This window comes from Balaenoptera physalus (assembly GCF_965194825.1).
Source record: "Balaenoptera physalus genome assembly, chromosome: 20".
In the NCBI taxonomy this organism is placed as follows: Eukaryota; Metazoa; Chordata; class Mammalia; order Artiodactyla; family Balaenopteridae; genus Balaenoptera; species Balaenoptera physalus.
In genome coordinates, this window is record NC_138901.1 from 14,131,608 (window position 1) to 14,153,507 (window position 21,900).

Below are 21,900 nucleotides of genomic sequence, written 5' to 3' on the forward strand. Positions count from 1 at the left end.
TTTATTGCATTGCCTAGGCCTTCCAATACAATGTTAAAGAGAATTACTGACAATGGGCCTTCATTTTCTTTTTCTGGTCTCAGAGAGAAGGCTTTCCGCATTTTCATTATTTTTCCTAAACACACTGATAGAAAACTTCATCAGGTTAAGGGAGTTGGCAGCTAGTCTGGTTTCCTTTGAGTTTATTATTATTTACAAATGTTGAATGCTATTGAATTCTTTTTCTGCTTTTATTGAGATGATCATTTTCTTCCTTAATCTATTAATATAGTAGATTACATTCATTTTCTTTATTATGAAATACATCAAACATAGAGAAATAGAGAACAAACAAGAGCACCAATCAGAGTTTGTGGTTGCAGGATGCAAGAATCAACTCTAGCTGATTTAGGCAGAAAAACAGTTCTTGTGGAGGAGAATGGCCTCTCTCAGAATTTTAGGACCAGTCCTTTGAGTTCTAGATACATTGCTGACACCTCAAGCACTAAATGGTGGTGAATCCACCAGCAGGACTGCCACAGTTAAGCCAAGAACTCTATCCTGTGTCACTAGAGATGGAGTTACTCATGGCCCATGCAACTCTGGGCTGGATGTTTTTGAATGGCTGAGCCTAGGTCATATGCTTGTACCCTAGATACATGGGAAGAGGGTTCAGATGCTGGGTGGCCAAAAAGAATGAGAAATGCCCACTACAATTATAAACACTCAAGTCCCCACTAGCTAGCTTGGTCATTAAGGGACACAGATTAGTGCAGTGGTTACGAGCATAGATTCTGGAGCCAACTTGCATTGGGTCAGTAGCTGTGTGATCTTGAATAAGTTACTTCACTTTTCTGTACTTTAGTTTCCCATCTGTAAATTATGGATAACAACAGTAGCTACTTCATGGGGTTCTAGGGAGGATTAAATGAATTGAGGTATGTAAAGATCTTATTACCAATACTTGGCGTATAAAATGCTTTTTAAGCTATATAAGCTATTATATTGGTTAGGATCCCACTTGAAATTAGAGGCGAGTTTAATAAAGGGATTATTTACATAGGTGTGTGTATCAGTCAGGGTTCTCCAGAGAAACAGAACCAATAGGATATATAGATATAGATATAGATATAGATATAGATATAGATATATAGAAAGGGATTTATTATGAGGGATTGGCTCATGCATTATGGAGACTGAGAATTCCCACAATCTGCCATCTGCAAGCTGGAAGCCCAGAAAAGCTAGTGGTATAAGTTCCAGTTGAGACCCCAAAGCCTGAGAACCAGGGGAGCCAGTGGTGTAAGTCCCAGTCCAAGTCCAAAGGCCTGAGAACCAGGAATGCCAATGTCTGAGGGTGGGAGAAGATGGATGTCCCAGCTCAACAGAGAGAGCAAATTGGCCTTTCCTCTGCCTTTTTGTTCTATTTGGGCTTTCAGTGGATTGGATGGTGGTCATCCACATTGGTGAAGACAACCTTCTTTACTCAGTTTACTGATTCAAATGCTAATCTCTTCCAGTAACACCCTCACAGGTGCACCCAGAAATAACGTTTTAGCAGCTGTCTGGGCATCCCTAAGTCCAGTCAAGTTGATGCATAAAATTACCCATTACGGTGTGGGGTAGTTGTAGAGGTGGCCAGGATTAAGAACATTGGGCAGCCTTTACCACCTTTGGACCCGGAGGGGTAAGAAGAGGGGCAGTTACCGGGATATAGATGTAGAGAAGGCTGTGTAGATTGGGCCCCTTGACTGCTCATTTGGCAGGGCATTTGGTCAAGGGATGCAGCCAATCTACAGTGACCCTTCAGGGAGGGAGAAAAGGGAACCCACTCTTCTATCTCTTGTGAGCACTCCCTTTGGTCAAACATGAGTGGTCACCAGAGGTGAGGGGCCCCATCGTTGTAGTTCACACAGGGCATCCTCCTATGGCACAGAGCAGGGCACAGAGGAGGATGGAAAGTGAATCTGGAGGAAAGGGCAAACAGAAGACACCATCCCAGTCTGCAGTTTTGCCTGTCAGCAGACACTCTTCCTTCATCCATTGAGAAATGAGTGGCTTTGGTAAAGGGGGCCCATTGAGTCTCATTAATATTGTGTCATTGCATAGTGATGTCAGTTTGGTCCTATTACCACTCTCAGCTGAAACTTCAGCTTTTCTTCATATAAGCTAAAGGATAGAAAAAAGAGGTGACAGCCCCAGCCTCTGTAACAGATCATGAGGCCCAAGTTGCTCCCAGAACCACCAGCTTCTACCACTAACTCCATTGTCCCCTTACCTTCTACCAGCTCCATTGGACAGGGTCTCTGCTTGATGAGACCTTGGTGGTTTGGTCTTTATTGGGCACCACAGTTTTTCATTGATCAGTATCCCTGAGAAAGGAAGAACTAGGAGACACCTCAGTGAATCTCCTGGGTTCCAGACATGGCCCTTCTTCCCCTCCATTTTGCAGCAGAAATCAAATTTTCCCTTCAAATCAGAATCAATCACCCCAGCCAGTACAGGGATCTCCTTCTCTGCCTGCTGGTTTAGTAACATGAAGATCCCCAAATGGCCAGGGAGAAGTTTAAGCTTCCAATTCCTTAGAACCATGAGTGTGGTGGAACAGTTACCTAGTGGAAACAATCCCCACCTCAGGCACTAGAACCTTCAAACCCCCAAATCCAAGGCCAAAGGGAGGTAAAGCAAGACTTCTTCAAGTGCATTATTAGGTATAAGAGTGAGAGTGGCCATTCCTGTGTGACTCCTGTTTCCTAGACCTATGCTTTCTAGTTTTGAAGGAGACCACTCCAAGTATTGGCAGCTTTTTAAAACATAAAGTCACACCTAGTAGGCCAACACACCCACCTCACTGGGTGTCATCTCCTAGCTGATCCTATAACTGAGTCTTCAGTAGTCCATTCTTCTCTTTTCCAAACCAGCTGCTTCTGGGTGGTGGGACATGTGTTAAGACCAGTGAATTCTGTGGATGTGAGCCCATTGCTGTACTTCTTTTGCATTAAAAGTGTTTGGGGCTTCCCTTGTGGTGCAGTGGTTGAGAATCCGCCTGCCAATGCAGGGGGCACGGGTTCGAGCCCTGGTCTGGGAAGATCCCACATGCCGCGGAGCAACTGGGCCCGTGAGCCACAATTACTGAGCCTGCGCGTCTGGAGCCTGTGCTCCGCAACGAGAGAGGCCACGATAGTGAGAGGCGCGACGCGTGCACCGCAATGAAGAGTGGCCCCCGCTTGCCACAAGTGGAGAAGGCCCTCGCACAGAAACGAAGACCCAACGCAGTCATTAATTAATTAATTAATTAATTAATTAAAAAAAAAAGTGTTTGGAGATGACATCTTGTGGAGTATACAGTGATGGATAAGCTATTCTGTAAATCCACAAATTATGGTATTGGCAGAAGCACTGCAAGCAGGGAAGATAATCTGAACCTGGAATATACATCTGTTCCTGTGAGGATAAGGCACAGCCCTGCCCGTGATGGAAGGAGTCCACATGTTACGAGGTGGCTGGCTGGTCTCTCCACCCTGGGAAGGATGCCATATTGAGAGATGAGTGTTGACCTCTGTTCGCAGAAAGGGCCCTTAGCAGTAGCAGTAGTCCGATTGGCTTGGGTAAGGGGAAGTCTTTGTTGCTGAGTCCAGACGTAGATTCCATCCTGGCTGCCGTGGCCACTTTGGCCATGGACGTTGAGGAAGCACTGGGGTGAGTGGAAGAAGAGCCCAAATGCCATCCACAGGGTGGATCATCCTATCCACCTCATTTATGGGCATATATGTGGCTCTTATTAAGCATATATGTGGGGCATAAATATTTTCACATCCTGGGCCCATTCCAAAGGGTCCATCCACACAGGTCTCCCCCAGAAACTTTAAAAACATTTTTATCTTTTGATGTGGACAATTTTTAAAGTCTTTATTGAATTTGTTACAATATTTCTTCTGTTTTATGTTTTGGTTTTTTGGCCTCGAGCCATGTGGGATCTTAGCTCCCCAACTGGGGATCGAACCCATGGCCCCTGTCGTGGAAGCACGGAGTCTTAACCACTGGACCTCCGGGGAAGTCCCTATTTTTACTTTTTAAGGAACCTCCATACTGTTTTCCATAGTGGCTGCACCAATTTACATTCCCACCAACAGTGTAGGAGGGTTCCCTTTTTTTAAAAAAATTTATGTATTTATTTATTTATTTGTCTGCATTGGGTCTTAGTTGCAGCACATGGGATCTTCATCACGGCACGCGGACTTCTCTCTAGTTGTGGCGCACGGGCTTAGTTGCACCACGGCACTTGAGATCTTAGTTCCCCGACCTGGTATCGAACCTGCATCCCCTGCATTGTAAGGCAAATTCTTAACCACTGGACCACCAGGGAAGTCCCTAGGAGGGTTCCCTTTTCTCCACACCCTCGTCAGCATTTGTTATTTGTAGGCTTTTTTAATGATGGCCATTCTGACTGGTGTGAGGTGATATCTCATTGTGGTTTTGATTTGCATTTCTCTAATAATTAGTGATGTTGAGCATCTTTTCATGTGCTTATTGGCCATCTGTATGTCTTCTTTGGAGAAATGTCTATTTTGGTCTTCTGCCCATTTTTTTGATTGGGTTGTTTTTTTTTTTGTTTTTGGGGGTTTTTTTTTGCTTTTTATTGTCTTTTAACTTTTTTTTTTTTTATTGAAGTAGAGTTGATTTACAATGCTGTGCCAATCTCTGCTGTACAGTAAAGTGACTCAGTTATACACATAGAGACATTCTTTCTTTTCCATTATGGTTTATCCCAGGAGATTGGATATAGTTCTCTTGTTTTGTTATTGAGTTGTATGAGCTGTTTGTATATTTTAGAAATTAAGCCCTGGTCAGTTGCATCGTTTGCAAATATTTTCTCCCATTCTATAGGTTGTCTTTTCATTTTGTTTATGGTTTCCTTTGCTGTGCAAAAGCTTATACGTTTGATTAGGTCCAATTTGTTTACTTTTGCTTTTATTTATATTGCCTTGGGAGACTTAGAAAAACATTGGTACGATTTACGTCAGAGAATGTTTTGCCTATGTTCTCTTCTAGGAGTTTTATGGTGTCATGTCTTATATTTGTCTTTAAGCCATTTTGAGCATATTTTTGGGTATGCTGTGAGGGAGTATTCTAACTTCACTGATTTACATGTGGCTGTCCAACTTTCCCAACGCCACTTGCTGAAGAGACTGTCTTCTCTCCATTGTATATTCTTGCCTTCTTTGTCAAAGATTAATTGACTGTAGGTATGTGGGTTTATTCTCTAGAAACTTCTTGCCACCAACTTTCCAGTCTTGTACTTTCTAAGCCCCTGACCAGTCAGCCAGCCCATCAGCCACCGGCAATGTGTCAGTGTGGAGCCATTTCACAGGCCCCCTTTCATTCCACACAAAGGGGACAAACCAGTTGTTTGGTCTGAAGTTCTGCCCACTGGGAAGATTTTCCTTCACCACTGTTGTTCAGGGCTATGCCTGAGTGGGATGTAGTTGTCATCTACTTCAGCTGATGCCAGCATACAGTACGAACTCAGCCAGAAACCAGGCCTTCTGGTTCTTCTTCCTCTTCTTTTAACTGGTCATAAGGAAACTGCCATGAGTCCATAGGTATAGGATTGAGGGAAAGATGACGAAGCAGCAGGAACTCCTTGTCACCCGCTCATACGAACACTTGTGCCTCCTGGATCCTCTCAGGCCTGGATCCAGGTATACCAACTGCATTCGATAGTGGAACGCTGGAGCGCTGCCGTGCACGTGACTTGGTGGCCTGTGGTCATGTGTTGACACTCTACCTGGGCCCAGAAGCAAACCAGGAGCTGCTTTTCAAATGGAGAATAGTTACTGGTAGAAGAAGACATGACCTTTCTCCAATCTGTCACTCTCCTGTTGGGGCTTGTCAGTGCTCCAGAGAGTATCTCTGTTGGCCAGACACTCTTCCAGTTTCATTAGGTGTGCTGAGTCATAAGGTCCAAAGGCAGGGCAGTCTGCACTGTAGCCTGGACTGCTAGAGAGCTCTTTCTTACTCTACGCCCCACCAACACTGGCAGACTTCAGGTCACCCAGAGTGGCATGTCCAAATGTGATATATGCCATCTCTGAAATTCAGAGGTCTACCAGGGTTGCACCTTTTTCCTCATGGTGAACAATGCAAAGTGCAAAAACTTATCTTTTATTTTAGAAGGGATGTTCTCACATGCCCCAGACTGCTGGAGCCTAAAAGCTTCACAATATGGTAGGCTTTGAAAGGCTATGGGGTTTATCTTCTACCCTCTGGAATGTGTTGGTTTACTAAGATATCTAAGGTGATTACTACTTGCAGCTCATCATTGTAATGAACCAACGTGATGTTCTGTGGGCTATCAAGATTATCAACGCTTTCCGGACTAGAATATGGGGGAGAAAGGAGAGCTAAGGGAGCCCTAAGGCAAAACAGTAAAGATCGTCTGTATTGGTCCCTCCTTGTGATTTTCTCTCCTGATGGGCATAGGGAAACAGTGTTTTTCTGGTGAGTAGCTATGTATTAAGTGCCTAGAATTGTAGCTATAATTGGCACAGCTGGCACCTGATTACATCTGGGTAAATCTCCTGACATTCTCCGTAACCACTTGGGACTTACACTATTCAGACAGGGGTGTTATAGGGCCTGTCCTTGCATATTTCAGGTCTTTGATGGTGACACTAATTACTGCAGTTTCCCTAGGGGTTTGGTCCTGGTTTGGTTTTTGTTTTTTTTGTTTGTTTTTTGTTTGTTTGGCCGTACCACACAGCTTGCGGGATCTTAGTTCCCTGACCAGGGATTGAACCTGGGCCCATGGCAGTGAAAACGCCAAGTCTTAACCACTGGCCCGCCAGAAACTCCCTGTTTTGTTTTTTTCTGTTTATTTATTTATTTATTTTTGACTGCATTGGGTCTTCATTGATGCGCGTGGGCTTTCTCTAGTTGCGTTGAGCGGGGGCTACTCTTCATTGCGGTGCGCAGGCTTCTCATTGCGGTGGCTTCTCTTGATGTGGAGCACGGGCTCTAGGCACGCAGGCTTCAGTAGTTGTGGCACATGGGCTCAGTAGTTGAGGCTCACGGGCTCTAGAGCGCAGGCTCAGTAGTTGTGGCACACGGGCTTAGTTGCTTCGTGGCACGTGGGATCTTCCTGGACCAGGGCTCGAACCCGTGTCCCCTGTATTGGCAGGCGGATTCTTAACCACTGTGCCACCAGGGAAGTCCTGTTTTGTTTTTTTTTGTTTTTTTTTTTTAAAGTATTTGTTTTTATTTATTTATTTATGGCTGTGTTGGGTCTTCGTTTCTGTGCGAGGGCTTTCTCTAGTTGTGGCAAGCGGGGGCCACTCTTCATCGCGGTGCGCGGGCCTCTCACTATCGCGGCCTCTCTTGTTGCGGAACACAGGCTCCAGACACGCAGGCTCAGTAATTGTGGCTCACGGGCCCCGCTGCTCCGCGGCATGTGGGATCCTCCCAGACCAGGGCTCGAACCCGTGTCCCCTGCATTGGCAGGCAGATTCTCAACCACTGCGCCACCAGGGAAGCCCAAGTCCTGTTTTGTTTTTAATTGAAGTATAGTTGATTTACAGTATCATGTTAGTTTCAGGTGTATAGCACAGCGGTTCAGTTGTACATACATACATATACGTATTCAGGTATAGCTCCCTGTGCTATACAGTAGGTTATCGTTTTTCTACATAGTAGTATGTATGTGTTAATCCTGACCTCCTAATTTAGCCCTCCCCCCACCTCCCTTTCCCCTTTGGTAACCATAAGTTTGTTTCCTATGTCTGTGAGTCTCTTTCGCTTTGGAAATAAGTTCATTTGTATCTTTTTTTTTTTTTTTAAAGATTCCACATATAATTGATATCATATGATATTTGTCTTTCTCTGTCTGACTTACTTCACTAAGTATGATCATCTCTAGGTCCATCCATGTTGCTGCAAATGGCATAAATTCATTCTTTTTTTATGGCTGAGTAATAGTCCATTGTATATATACACCACATCTTTATCCATTCATCCGTCTATGGACATTTAGGTTGCTTCCATGGCTTGGCTATTTTAAATAGTGCTGCAGTGAACACTGGGGTGTGGTCCTGTTTTTGATTTGCCATCCTGGTGGGGCATTGGGTAAGAGGGAAGTTCCATAGCTTCTATCTGGCCATTCCTACCATAATATCCTCACTGCGCGGGTCAGAGCACCAATGTGGGAATTCTGCCCTTTACTGAGTGTATGGCACTGTAACAGATTGCCACAAATTTTGTGGCTTTAAACAACGCATAGTGATTATCTCACAGTTTGGGAGGTCAGAAGTCTGAAATGGGTCTCAATGAGTTAAAATCAAGGTGTCCACAGGGCTCCATTCCTTCCTGAAGGGTCTAGGGGAGGATCCATTTTCTTGCCTTTTTTTACCTCCTGGAGGCTGTGTGCATTCCTTGGCTTGTGGCCTCTTCATTTTTAAAGCCGGAGATGGCTGGTCAAATCTTTCTGCATCACTCTGACACTGACTCTTCTGCCTCTCTCCTCCACATTTAAGGACACTTGTGATTACACTGGGACCACACTCTCCAGGATAATCTCCCTATTTCAAGGAAATCTGATTAGCGAACTTAATTCCATCTGCTACCTTAATTCTCCTTTGCCCTGTAAAGTAACATATTCACAGGTTCTGGAGATAAGGATGTACACATCTTTGCGGGGGAGGACCATTCTTCTGCCTACCACACGAAGTGTGTGTCTTCATTGTATAAATTCAGGGACTAGGAGAAGAACCACAGGGCCCTGGACTTGGGCCAGGATTCCATTTACATCTGGTCTCCATAAATTCTTATTCTGACCAGTAGACTGCAGTGGTCTTTGGGGTCTCCAGAGACATCTGTTCAGAGCCAATATCTAAGAACCCCGAGAAAGTCTGGGTGTATCTTTTCCCCTAGAGCACAGCCACCATGGTAACTGGCCCTGGGGCCCTCTATGGAGGGTTTGGGGAGATATTCACAGTATATACCTGTGACTGCATTACAGACCTTGTCTCAAAAGGTCTTGGCCTCTCTCTCAGTCAGTGGGACCTGGACCTGTAAAATGGTAGCTCTGGGAACTGCACAGGAGGCCATGGTAACTATCAGGGAAACTTGAGTTAGATTTCTACCCAACAGACCTGGAATTTTTCCTCCTTACGTGTCAAGTAGCATCTTACGAGGCCGCTCACCTACTTAATTCCCAGGAACCCTGTGATCAATTGGCCATCAATATAGATCCCCACAAATCAGTGTAGTCTGATTACTATTCCTCTCTGTTGTTTATTAAGTAGTAATTGTGCCATGTGGTATCTGACAGACACCCACCTGGCCTCTACCCTTCTGGCATTTGGCTATTCTCATTGAGATCAAAGACTCCTATTCCTCTGTGACACCCTTGACCTCATCTCCAGTCCACAGTGACAGTCACCACAGAGCTCCTGAAGGAGACTGGTGCCCCTGTCACATTTCTGTAAATGTCTTGGTAAAGGGAGTATCCTCCAGGCCTTGAGGTAGAGGAAGGGAGATATGGTTGGCTGAGAGGTCACATATAATTGACTCATTTAAACATCCCTATTTCTTTGAGCTTTCAGACTCCTTCTTCTACACTCAGCATGCCGGGGAATTTTCGGCATCTCAACCTCATTAACTTTAGGTCACAATTAAATTCAGTCTGAATTAGCCATTGTAGGAGATTATTCATGCCAAACTCCAATGCCGGAACCTGGCTACATCCATGTCAGTGAATTCAACCCAATCAAACCTTTATTTACCCTCCTTAGGTTATCGTGCTTAGAATCCATTCCCAGGCATATATGCTCCCAGGACTCTTCCTTTGAATTGGCAAGGTCCTGCAACTCTTTCCGTGTGTAGGCCATCTCCTTCTGGAGCAGGCCAGCTGGGCTAAGTTGGGAATCTAACACTCCTTTTGGTCCTGGAGGAATGAGGAGATTGGACATCCGTTTTGTGAAGCAACCATCCTAAACGCAATCGCTGAAGGCAGGGATGAGTTGGTTCCCCAGACAGGAGAAGGCCTGAGATGATAAGGGAAGTTCAAGGGGACTTGAGAGTTCAGACTTCTCACCCTTATCTGTAGCTACTCAGATGTCCCCATCCTAAGCCTCAGGGTCCCACCACTTCCCCACTGTGCCCTTCCCTGAACATTTAATTGGAGCTGCATTTCTGCTTTATGTAGAGTGAGGTCCTGGGTTCAGTCTTCAGCCATGTACAGTCTGCAAGGACAGGAAATGAGGGCTCCTTCAAAGCTGCCACCAAGCCTTTCTCACTGTCCATTGGATTCTCAGTTCGACGTTCACAGCTTTCAGTTTTTCCTTTTCCCCACGTATTTTCTCTGGTGATGTCAGTAGAAGCCAAGTGACGCCACAATCTTTATAATGACCATTATTGCCATAGTATAAAAGTGCCCAAGTCACTCCAGATCCTAGTGCCTTATCCTCTACCTGCCCTTCATCCCATGCCACCCCCAATAGGTTGAGTGATGATAATGCCACCAAATGCCATTGATTACACATGACCCATCTGTGCCCACCACTCCTACAAGGAGGCTATTGCCGCTTTCCTCAATTATGTAAGCAACCCATCATGGGATTCTATTTTGAGGGGCTGCCCTTGGTACTGGGCCACCCCTGGTACCAATTACTAGCAGGAAACAGGTAGCCCATTCAAATTGGGTAATATGAGGAGAGTTTAATGAAAGGAAGGTGAGGAAAACAACAAGGAAGAGTGGAATGCTTTGCCGTGCCTGGTCCTGAGAGGGCAAGGGCAGGAGTGGTGACTGAAATCCAGAGATGGAGAGGGCTGCCTGACAGGAGCTGTGACCTTCGGTCGAGGGCTGTAGCAGCCCGGTGGCAAGCTCTCAGACAGGCAGCTAGAGGAACGAGCACCCCGACCATGGTCCCTTCCTCTGGTGTCCTCTCGGTGCCCCCATTGGCTGAGCCTCTCAGAAACCAGGGCGAGGGGGGCTTCCCTGGTGGCGCAGTGGTTGAGAATCCGCCTGCCAATGCAGGGGACACGGGTTCGAGCCCTGGTCCGGGAAGATCCCACATGCCACGGAGCAACTAGGCCCGTGAGCCACAACTACTGAGCCTGCACGTGTAGAGCCCGTGCTCCACAACAAGAGAAGCCATGACAATGAGAAGCCCGCGCACCGCGATGAAGAGTGGCCCCCGCTCGCCGCAACTAGAGAAAGCCCGCGCACAGAAACGAAGACCCAACACAGCCAAAAATAAATAAATAAATAAATAAAAAAGAAAGAAACCAGGGTGAGGAAGCCCATTGATGTGGCCCTTAGATACCAGGGACATAAAACAGGATGGGGAAGGGTGAAGAGTGGATTTGAAGGGTCAAAATGTCCAGCAAGACTGTTATTATTATCATCTGTGTAATTTTGATGTTTAGCAATTCTTGAACTCCTGAGATCAATCTTACTTGATCATTTTAATTTATTTTCTATTCCCTAATGACTCCACTCGGCAAATATATTGTTTGGGATTTTTAATTCTCTGTTGTTATTTTCTAGCCAACTAAGGGATCGTTTCCCCAGGTGCAATTAGTTTTGAGGGAAATGTCCTTGTACTGGTGATTCTTCTTTTTGTGAGAGTCAAGGGGGTTTGTCCTAATGTTCTTGTCCTTAATATCCATCCCCCACCATACAATACCAGGAGAATATTTTCCTATTCTTTTTTTTTTTTTAATGTTTTCCTGTTCTTTTCCAGATCTCTATGCCACCTAGTTATAGCCTTACAAGTCAATGGAACCCAACATTTGCACATCATGATACACACAGAAAGTTGGACCTCTGCATGGTGTGCTGGGGTAATCCACCAGGCTGCTTGTGGCTGGAGATACCCACCATGCCGGCCTCCCCTAATTGCCTGAAGGGCCGAGGGGACCACCCTCTCAGGCTCACCTCTACTCCATTTGCCCCTAGATGTGGTTATTATGACCATGTTCTAGTCTGTAAAATGTAAGGAGAAATAATGTGTTCAACTTCCAGGCTGTGCCCTTAAAGGAAAGTTGTGCCTTCCCCTTCCTTTCGCCCCCTTCTTCTGGCTAGAGTGTGAATGTCATGGGTTGAGCCATCTTGAACCATGCTCTTGGGATGGAGGAGCAACAAGACAGAAAGAGGCTGGCCCCGACAGCTAAGGACTGCTAACAGAGAGAGAAACTTAACTTCATTTTTTTTTTTTTAATAGATCTTTATTGGAGTATAATTGTTTCACAATACCGTGTTAGTTTCTGTTGCACAACAAAGCGAATCAGTCATATGCATACACGTGTCCCCATATCCCCTCCCTCTTGAGCCTCCCTCCCATCCTCCCTATCCCACCCCTCTAGGTCATTGCAAAGCACCGAGCCGATCTCCCTGTGCTTTGCTGCTGCTTCCCATTAGCCAACTATTTTACATCCGGTAGTGTATATATGTCGATGCTACTCTCATTTTTCCCCAGCTTCGCCCTCCCACCCCATGTCCTCAAGTCCATTCTCTACGTCTACCTCTTTATTCCTGCCCTGCAACTGGGTTCATCAGTACCACTTTTTTTTTTTTTTAGATTCCATGTATATGCGTTACCATACGGTATTTGTTTTTCTCTTTCTGACTTACTTCACTCTGTATGACAGACTCTGGGTCCATCCACCTCACTACAAATAACTCAATTTCATTTCTTTTTATGGCTGAGGAATATTCCATTGTATATATGTGCCACATCTTCTTTATCCATTCATCTGTCGATGGACATTTAGGCTGGTTCCATGTCCTGACTATTGTAAATAGTGCTGCAATGAACATTGTGGGTACATGTCTCCTTTTGAATTATGGTTTTCTCTGGGTATATGCCCAGTAGTGGAATTGCTGGGTCATATGGTAGTTCTATTTTTAGTTTTTTAAGGAACCTCCATACTGTTTTCCATAGTGGTTGTATCAATTTACATTCCCACCAAGAGTGTAGGAGGGTTCCCTTTTCACCACACCCCTTCCAGCATTTACTGTTTCTAGCTTTTTTGATAATGGCCATTCTGACCTGCGTGAGGTGATATCTCGTTGTAGTTTTGATTTGCATTTCTCTAATTAGTGATGTTGAGTATCTTTTCATGTGCCTCTTGGCCGTCTGTATGTCTTCCTTGGTGAAATGTCTATTTAGGTCTTCTGCCCATTTTTTAACTGGATTGTTTGTTTTTTTGATATTGAGCTCCATGAACTGTTTGTATATTTTGGAGATTAATCCTTTGTCTGTTGTTTCATTTGCAAATATTTTCTCCCATTCTGAGGGTTGTCTTTTTGTCTTGTTTATGGTTTCCTTTGCTGTGCAAAAGCTTTTTAAGTTTAATTAAGTCCCATTTGTTTATTTTTGTTTTTATTTCTGTTACTCTAGGAGGTGGGTCAAAAAAGATCTTGCTGTGGTTTATGTCAAAGAGGGTTTTTCCTATGTTTTCCTCTAAAAGTTTTATAGTGTCTGGTCTTACATTTAAGTCTTTAAGCCATTTGGAGTTTATTTTTGTGTATGCTGTTAGGTAGTGAAACTTAGCTTCTTTAAACCATTGTTATTTTGATTCTCTGTCGCAGCAGCCAAATCCATTTCCTATTTAATATACCATTCAGTATATATTGACTTAACCTTATGATTTAAAATTTTCTTTTACATGGTGATTATTTTAAAAATTATAAGCAACGAGAAGCAGCCATGGATCAAGTGTGGACCCAAAGCAGGCAGCTCTGAGGCAATTACTGATAAAGTGTAGAGTTGTATTAAAAGCCTGCACCCGGGCTTCCCTGGTGGCGCAGTGGTTGAGAATCTGCCTGCCAATGCAGGGGACACGGGTTCGAGCCCTGGTCTGGGAAGATCCCACATGCTGCGGAGCAGTTGGGCCCGTGAGCCACAATTACTGAGCCTGCGCGTCTGGAGCCTGTGCTCCGCAACAAGAGAGGCCGCGATAGTGAGAGGCCCGTGCACCGTGATGAAGAGTGGCCCCCGCTTGCCGTAACTAGAGAAAGCCCTCGCACAGAAACGAAGACCCAACACGGCCATAAATTAAAAAAAAAAAAAAAAAAAAAGCCTGCACCTTGGAGTCAGACAGCCCTGGGTTCAAATTCTGATTCCGCTAATACCTGCCTGTGGTCCTAGGGTGAAGAATTTAACTTCATGGGTTTTGGCTGTTGTTGTTGTTTTTCTTTTTTCTTTTTTTTTTTGGCTGTGCTGCATGGCTTGTGGTATCTCAGTTACCCCACAAGGGATTGAACCCGGGTCCTGGCAGTGAAAACGCTCAGTCCTAAACAGTGGACAGCCAGGGAATTCGCTCGGTTTTCTTATGTGTAAGATGCTGTGATAACTAAATCTTCTAGCAGCATTCAGTGGCCTAGACAGGGCTTTAGCCAATAGGAGCTGCACACCACTGCCCTCTCTCCCTAGGGATTTGTCTCCCTCTCTGCCTCTCTTTTCCTCCCATCCTGTTCTTGATCTCCTGTGTCTTCTTTACTTTCACTTTCTGGGTTGCTTCTGCCTTAAATAGGACTCCTATGACCAGTTGGTGTGTTTTACCTTTAGATGCCTTCAGGAGGCCAGGAGGTCTTCCTGGCCGACCTGTTATTTATTCTCCCTTCTTCTGCAAAGATGCTGCTTCAGCTCACTAAGAGATTCTCTCTCTTTCTTTCTCTCTTCACGGGACCAGACCATGGGCTGCAGAGAAATCCCCCCGGCGCCATCGTGACCAAGCCCGACTTTGTGACCCGCCAGGCCATCCCGTTGGTGCAAGCCATTCCCTTTCTCTTCCTTTACCTTCCCTCTTACCCCTGAGGAAGCCTGGGATAGGGAGCTGGCGCCCTGGGCCACCAAGTCAGTGGTGAGGCACGGCTGGCAGTGGAGAGTGATGGGCCAGGATTGTCCTGGGCCTTTGATACATCAGATCTTGAAGGAAGGCCACCCACTCTTCTCCGTGTTTCTCTGGGGGCTTGTTCCTGGGAGTTGCAGTACATGTTTGATACTTCCTTGGAGAATGTATGCAGAAAAAAAAAGGAAGAAAAACAGAGAGGGAAGGAAACAGGAACCAAAATGTCACTTATCCCATGAGGGAGCTGAGGCCCAGTTCTGAGTCCCTCTATTGGCAGAGGGGAGCCCGCTTCCTGTGGTGGCCTCGTTTCTCAGGCATGGGTTCCACCCTGGCCTCGAAAGTCCCAGATCACCTCACCCCTCCCTGAGAACTTGACTTCTTGTGCAGCCACAGAAAGGTGACCAGTGTCTGGTGGCTTGATGGGACAGACTTGTAGGGACTTCCTGCCTTTTGATGCATGCCATTCCTGTGAGCTGGGTTGGGCCTCTGAAGACGAGAGGACCCTTTAGACTTCCTGAGCGTCTCAACATTTGGACTCTTGGGGTTTGTGGTCGGAGACACTGGCATGAACATTGTGTTCTATAATGCACACCTTCTGGGCCCAATAAAGTTAACAAGCAAAGCTTTGTGCAAACCGCCCCCTAACCAAACTGACCCAGAGGGTCTGAATGGCCCTTGACCTTGCTGCCTTTAGTGGAGATGAGTGAATGGCTGGCTGGCTCTGGGAGGACAAGGGGAACTGCCCGGCTGGGTGGGCGGTGACAGCATGACCTTCTACTGAACCGTCCCCTGACCTCCACTCCAGCACCTTGGAGATCCCTCCACATGTCACTAGAGATTTCTCGATATTGCTAAGGGTCAGACATATGTCACTGCATCCTAATCCTCTTCTCACTTTCAGATGAGGAAACAGAGGCTCAGTGAGATTAAGCCATTTCACGTGAGGCCAAATGGGAGAGTCTGGGGAGAGGTTGTGGCTGGTTTCAGCCCCGTGAAGCCTCTGCTGAGTGGAAGGGGTCATCGTCCTCAGCGGGTCCCCTTCCTGGTGGCTAGTTCTCCTCTGCCGCCCAAGCATCCATCCCCTGTCCTGGCGACTGTTTCCAGGGTGGACTTGGGACCTAAGCAGGCCAAGTCGAATCTCAGAGAGCGTGCCTTTCAGAAACTTCCAACCTGACCTGGGTAGAACTGTGAAAAGGGGATCTCTAGCAACTTAGTCAAATTTGACCATGTCTCCCCTCACCCCCCATGATTCTGGGAATAGGGTGACTAACCTTCCTGGTTTCCCTGGGACTCTCTTGATTTTAAAACTCAAAGTCCCATGTTCCGGGAAAAACCCTCATTCTCAGGCAAACTGGAAGGGTTCTTCACGCTACCAGAAAGATCGGTTGCTTAGCCTTCCATCTCCAGTTTCTAGAAAGGAAAAAGTGAGATGGGAGTAAGGTGAGGGGAAATTACAGGAGGGGAGAACTCAAGACGGCCTAGAGGTGTTCCCACCTTTCTGGCTGTCACACAGAAGAGGGGGCTCAGAAAAAAGATGGACCAGTTTCTGCTAAACGTGACCAAGGGCTGGGGTGGTGAGCTCCTCCTGTGGGAATATTTAAAAGAGAATTTAGCAGAGTGGATGCCTGCTTTGGGGCCCACCTCCAGGCCATTCCCAAGATGATTCCATGTCTTCCATCAAGAAAGATCCCTTTGTTTCTCAGTCTACAGGAAGCACATAGAAGAATGTAGATTTTTACATATTGACGTAAAAAGATGCTCATGACAAATTGCTTAAGCAAAAAAAGTAGGCTGCAGATGCTTTGTACCATATGAGCTCTTTTCTGTAAATAAATGTATTAGAAGAAGCCTGCCAGGATGAGACCTCCTGCTACCTTTAACGTCTTATCAAAGACAAGCTTAAAGATGCTTGCTTTGGTTTTCAGAGAGAAAGAAAAAAAATACCTCAGCTTTTATTATAATAATCATAATGTTCATAATAACATTCCAAGCTTTGAGCTGCTCACTGCATTTCACCATAAACACAAGGCCCAGAGCTTGTCTGGAGATTGCTGTGGTCACGCCAAGTGTTGAGAGAGTTTTCTTGCTTTTTCTGTTCTTCTGGGAACTTGAATTGATGCATCTGCCCATTTCTATGCTGAGCACTGTGTTTGTGGTTCTTTTCTTTTTTTAAAATTTATTTATTATTTATTTATTTATTTATTTTTGGCTGTGTTGGGTCTTCGTTTCTGTGCGAGGGCTTTCTCTAGTTGTGGCGAGCGGGGGCCACTCTTCATCCCGGTGCGCGGGCCTCTCACTGTCGTGGCCTCTCTTGTTGCAGAGCACAAGCTCCAGATGCGCAGGCTCAGTAGTTGTGGCTCATGGGCTTAGTTGCTCCGCGGCATGTGGGATCTTCCCAGACCAGGGCTCGAACCCGTGTCCCCTGCATTGGCAGGCAGATTCTCAACCACTGCGCCACCAGGGAAGCCCTGTGGTTCTTTTCTTAAACAGCCAAGCTATTTTTCATCAAAAGTTTCCTGGTACGGGTTTTATGACATTAATGCCCTTTGGCCAAAATACAGAGTCCAAATTTTTGAGCCCACCAGGGCAGAGCTGCTGTGGAGAGTCTGCAGGAACTGTTTTTCTCTCTCCTGGCTGCCAAATAAGACTTCAGGCCACAGCCTCCATGGTCTTGAGGCTGGACCACCTCAGCAATGTTGGGAGATTCCTCTGCTGGGGGCCCTGAGCATGGGCCCCAGGCTCGTTCAGGCCAAGCTTGCTTCCTTGCCCACTCTGGGGAAAGGCACAGAAAGCAGGTTTCCTAGAGATCCCTGGGCAATGGGCTTTTAGACCGTCTAACCTCTGACCTCAAATCAAGATTAGTAAAACGACTTGCTAGAAAGCTACTCCCTTTGACATTTCCTACAGAGCCTTCACACAGCCGCTCTCGATCCTCTCTCTGTCACTGAGTTATTCCTCCCCCAGATGGCAGACACAGCACCAAGACCTGCTGCCTTGCCAAGTGTTCACTTCCTCGCTCATATCATCCCCAGGAAGACGCTGGCACAGAAGCAGGTTAATCTCGCAGCCCACCAGAGCTGGCTGTGGGCTTGGAATCAGCATTCTCTCCCCTTCAGCAATCAGTCACCCAAGCTGGGAACCCCAAAGAAGGAAACACCTGTTCGCCCGGTCTTAGGGATGGGCTGCACATTCCCCAAGATACAGTGAGTCACCACGAGACCATGGAGCAGAATTTACTCATCCCCCAGGAATGGACCCTTGGAAGGCTCCAGAATGACTAGCCTCAAGTGTTCTGTCTCAGGCACAGGGCATTTCCCCCCCAACCATGTCTGCAGTCACTTCCTCTCTGGACACATCCTGTTTCTGAGAGCAGGCGACTTGCCAGGCAGATCGCAGCCTCTGTTGCTGGGAGCAGACGGGCGGAGACATCCTTCCTCTAATTTCTAGTACCTAATCCCATCTTCCTTCCCAGTCAGAGATATCGATCAGCATCTACACTTTTCCCAGGTCCCTGCATGCCAGGAAGGGAGAGGATAGAAGGAAAATGTTTCTATCGGCAACTCCAACTTACTGGAGATGCTTAGAAGCCACCTCTGATTTGTCATCAGCTTCTCAGGCACAGGTAATCAAGAAAGGATCTGGGGCAAGGATCCTTTCCATCCATTCATTCACTCAGACAATAAATATTTATTTAGTACCTACTATGTGCCAAGCCTATTCTAGATGCTGGGCTATGGAGGTAAACAAAACATAAAAATCAATGTCCTTATGGCAATTAGGTATGATCCACTGGCAGGGACAGCTGATAAACAAGATAAAGCATATAAAAATTATGGCATGTAAGATAGTGATAAATGCTAAGTGGAGAAAACAAAGCTGGGAAAGCAAATGTGAAATGTTGAGCACAGAGAGAAGCATGAAATGTTCAACAAGGTGGCTCGAGAAGTCTTTGTTGGAAGAAGAAGTTTTGAGTAAAGACTGGAAGGAGGCAAGGGAGTGAGCAGTGGGGGGCAAGAGCATTCTAGGCAGAGGCAGTAGCATGTGCAAAGGCCCTGAGGTGGAAGTGTGCCTGGGCTGTTTGGTGAACAGGGGAAAGGCCAGTGTGGCTACAATGGAGTGAGGAGGGGAAAGGCACAGGAGTCAAAGCCAGAGAGGTAAAGGGAGCCATACCACGCTGTAACCTGTGAGTAGTAGTAAGGACTTTGGTTGTCACTCTGTGATATGGGATACCACAGGAGAATTTTAATAGAAGAGTGACAGGGAGCTAGGAGACCACTTAGATGGGCACTGCAATAGTCTAGGGGAGAGATAATGATGGTCTAGAGAGGTAGGGCGGGGGTATGGTGACCAGTGGTTCCAGAATATTCTGAAGATGGAGCTCACAGGATCTGCTGATAGGATACGGGGTGTGAAAAAATACAAGGAGACAAAGATAACACCAATGTTTTTAGCCCAAGTAAATTGAAGAATGGAGCCGCTATTAATTAAGATGGGGACCCCTGTAGGAGGAGCTGGTCCAGGGCAGAATATCAAGAATTTGGTTTTGGCCATAGAAAGTTTGAGATGCCTATTAGACATCCACGTAGAGTTGTCGAGTAGGCTATGCAGACATGGGTCTGTGGTTCAGAGTAGAGGTCCTGGCTAGAGATATAACTTTGGAGTCATGCTTTTAGTGCTGGCTCCAGCTAGCTTGGGTTTTATTTCATGTGCTGAACTTTTGAAAAATGTAATCTTTAAAGACTTCTAGTAAGTGATCCTTTAAAGATGTAGGTCAGATTATGCGATTTCTCTACTTTGAACCTTCGAATGATTTCCCTTTTCACTCAGATTAAAAAGCAAAATCTGAAGACAGTTTGGTAGTGTCTACCAAAGAAAAACCCATGCCCCCAGATCCCATCCCTGATAGTTACTCAACTGAAATGCATACTCACGTGTTCCAAAAGACACAAACGAGAATGCTCATAGCAGTATTATTCGAAATAGTCCTCACATTGGAAACAATCCAAATGCTGATCAGTGGTAGAATAGAGAAATGGTAGTTGATTCACACAGTGCAATACCACAGAGTAATGAAAAAAACAAACCATGACTATACACAACAACATGGACAAATCTCACGAACATAATATTAAGTGAACAAAGTCAGACACCAAAGGGTAATACTGTATGATTCCATTTGCATGTAGTTCAAAAACAGGCAAAATTAATCTACGGTAATAGAAGTTGAAGTCGTGGTTATCCTTGGAGTGATAATGACAAAGGAGGCATGAGAGAGGCTTCAGGGTTGCTGGCAGTGTTCTGAAGTTCAGTTGGGACGGTGGTTTAAATGGGTGGGTCCAGTTGGTGAAAATTCATTGAGTTGTACATTTACAATTTGTGTACTTTTCTCTACCTGTGTTGTATTTCTATACAAAGCTTACACAAAGTCCTTATCTAAAAGGCCCTACATGGCAATGCCACTCCCTCTCCCCAACCCCCATTTCCGACTGCACCCGAACTTTGCTCACTCCACTCAATATGTTGTTCTCCAACACGCACTGTTGGTTGTTCCTCCCTTGAGGATTTTGTACTTCCAGCTCCCTCTGCTTCCAGATCTCTACACAGCCTGCTTCCTCGCCTAATCAAGTCTCTGCTTGAACTTCTCCTCATCAGAGAACTCTCCCCTGACAAACCTCTGTGAAATAGCATCCTCCAACACTTTTGTCTCCTTACCCTTCTTAATCTTTCCTAAGCATTTATCACTGCTTTACATATTGCGGGTTTCTTTCTTCGTTAATTTATCGTCTATCTCTCTTACTAGAATCTAGATTGAGAATAGATACTTTGTTTTCATTCACTGTTGTATTTCCAGTGCCTGAATCGGGGCCTGGCACATAGTAGGTGTTCAGTAAATATTTACTGGATGAATTACTGCAATATACAGCACAAATAAGCCAGACATGGTTCCCGCCCTCATTGAGAAAAGAACGCTTAGATCTTTAAAAGGAGTGTAAATAGTCTAGCTAGCTCTGAGGTAGGAGTTGTATTTCTTTGCATTTTCATAGGGTCTAGGACAGGGACTGACCTATAGAGCGGATTTTCAATGAATGATTATTGTGGTCTTCAAAGCTACATTTCTGGGCTTAGAAATTCATTCCCTCAAAGAAAGAATGAAGACAATTGACTGAATAAATACAGGAATATTTTTAGTCCCATCTGGTTTCCAAGCCATAGAAAGGAGACTGGATCCTAGCCCACTGGCAAGTTCCTGAAATCAAGTTTGTGTGTGTGTGTGTGGTGTGCTAACACCATCAATTTATTGGAGATCACCAAATTGTACCACATTTGGACATCTTGACAAGAGCACTGCATTCTGAGTAGCAATTCTAGGGTATCGGGGCTCCCAGCGTGCAGACTGGACTTGTCTTGATAAGTAGGATTAAGGCAGGGCAGCAAGGAGCTCTAAGTAAGAACTTAAGACAGGGCTCCAGAAAGGGAACCCTCCTACACTGTTGGTGGGAATGTAAACTGGTGCAGCCAGTATGGAAAACAGTATGGAGGTTCCTTAAAAAACTAAAAATAGAGTTGCCATATGATCCAGCAATCCCACTGCTGGGCATATATCTGGACAAAAACTCTAATTCAAAAAGACACATGCACCCCTATGTTCATAGCAGCACTATTCGCAATAGCCAAGACATGGAAACAACCTAAATGTCCATCGACAGATGAATGGATAAAGAAGATGTGGTACTTATGTACAATGGAACACTACTCAGCCATAAAAAAGAATGAAATAGGGGGTGGGAGGGAGGTCCAAGAGGGAGGGTATATATGTATACATATAGCTGGTTCACTTCGTTGTGCAGCAGAAACTAATACAACATTGTAAAACAATTATACTTCAATTAAAAAAAAAACTAAAAAAAAAATGAAATAATGCCATTTGTAGCAACATGGATGGACCTAGAGATTATCTTACTAAGTGAAGTAAGTCAGAAAGAAAAAGACAAATAGTATATGACATCACTTATATGTGCAATCTAAAATATGACACAGGGACTTCCCTGGTGGCGCAGTGGATAAGAC

At 45.4% G+C, this 21,900-nt stretch overlaps 1 long non-coding RNA gene across 1 annotated transcript; it reads right to left on the reverse strand.

The window, feature by feature from the left end:
* Nucleotides 1-7,229: 7,229 nt before the first annotated feature.
* LOC309650612 lies at nt 7,230-19,857 on the reverse strand. The gene is made up of 2 exons (XR_014257640.1): nt 14,062-19,857; nt 7,230-13,761 (listed from the first exon to the last, which is right to left on the reverse strand). It is a non-coding gene; the product is annotated as an uncharacterized lncRNA (long non-coding RNA).
* Between the last annotated feature and the right edge of the window lie 2,043 nt (nt 19,858-21,900).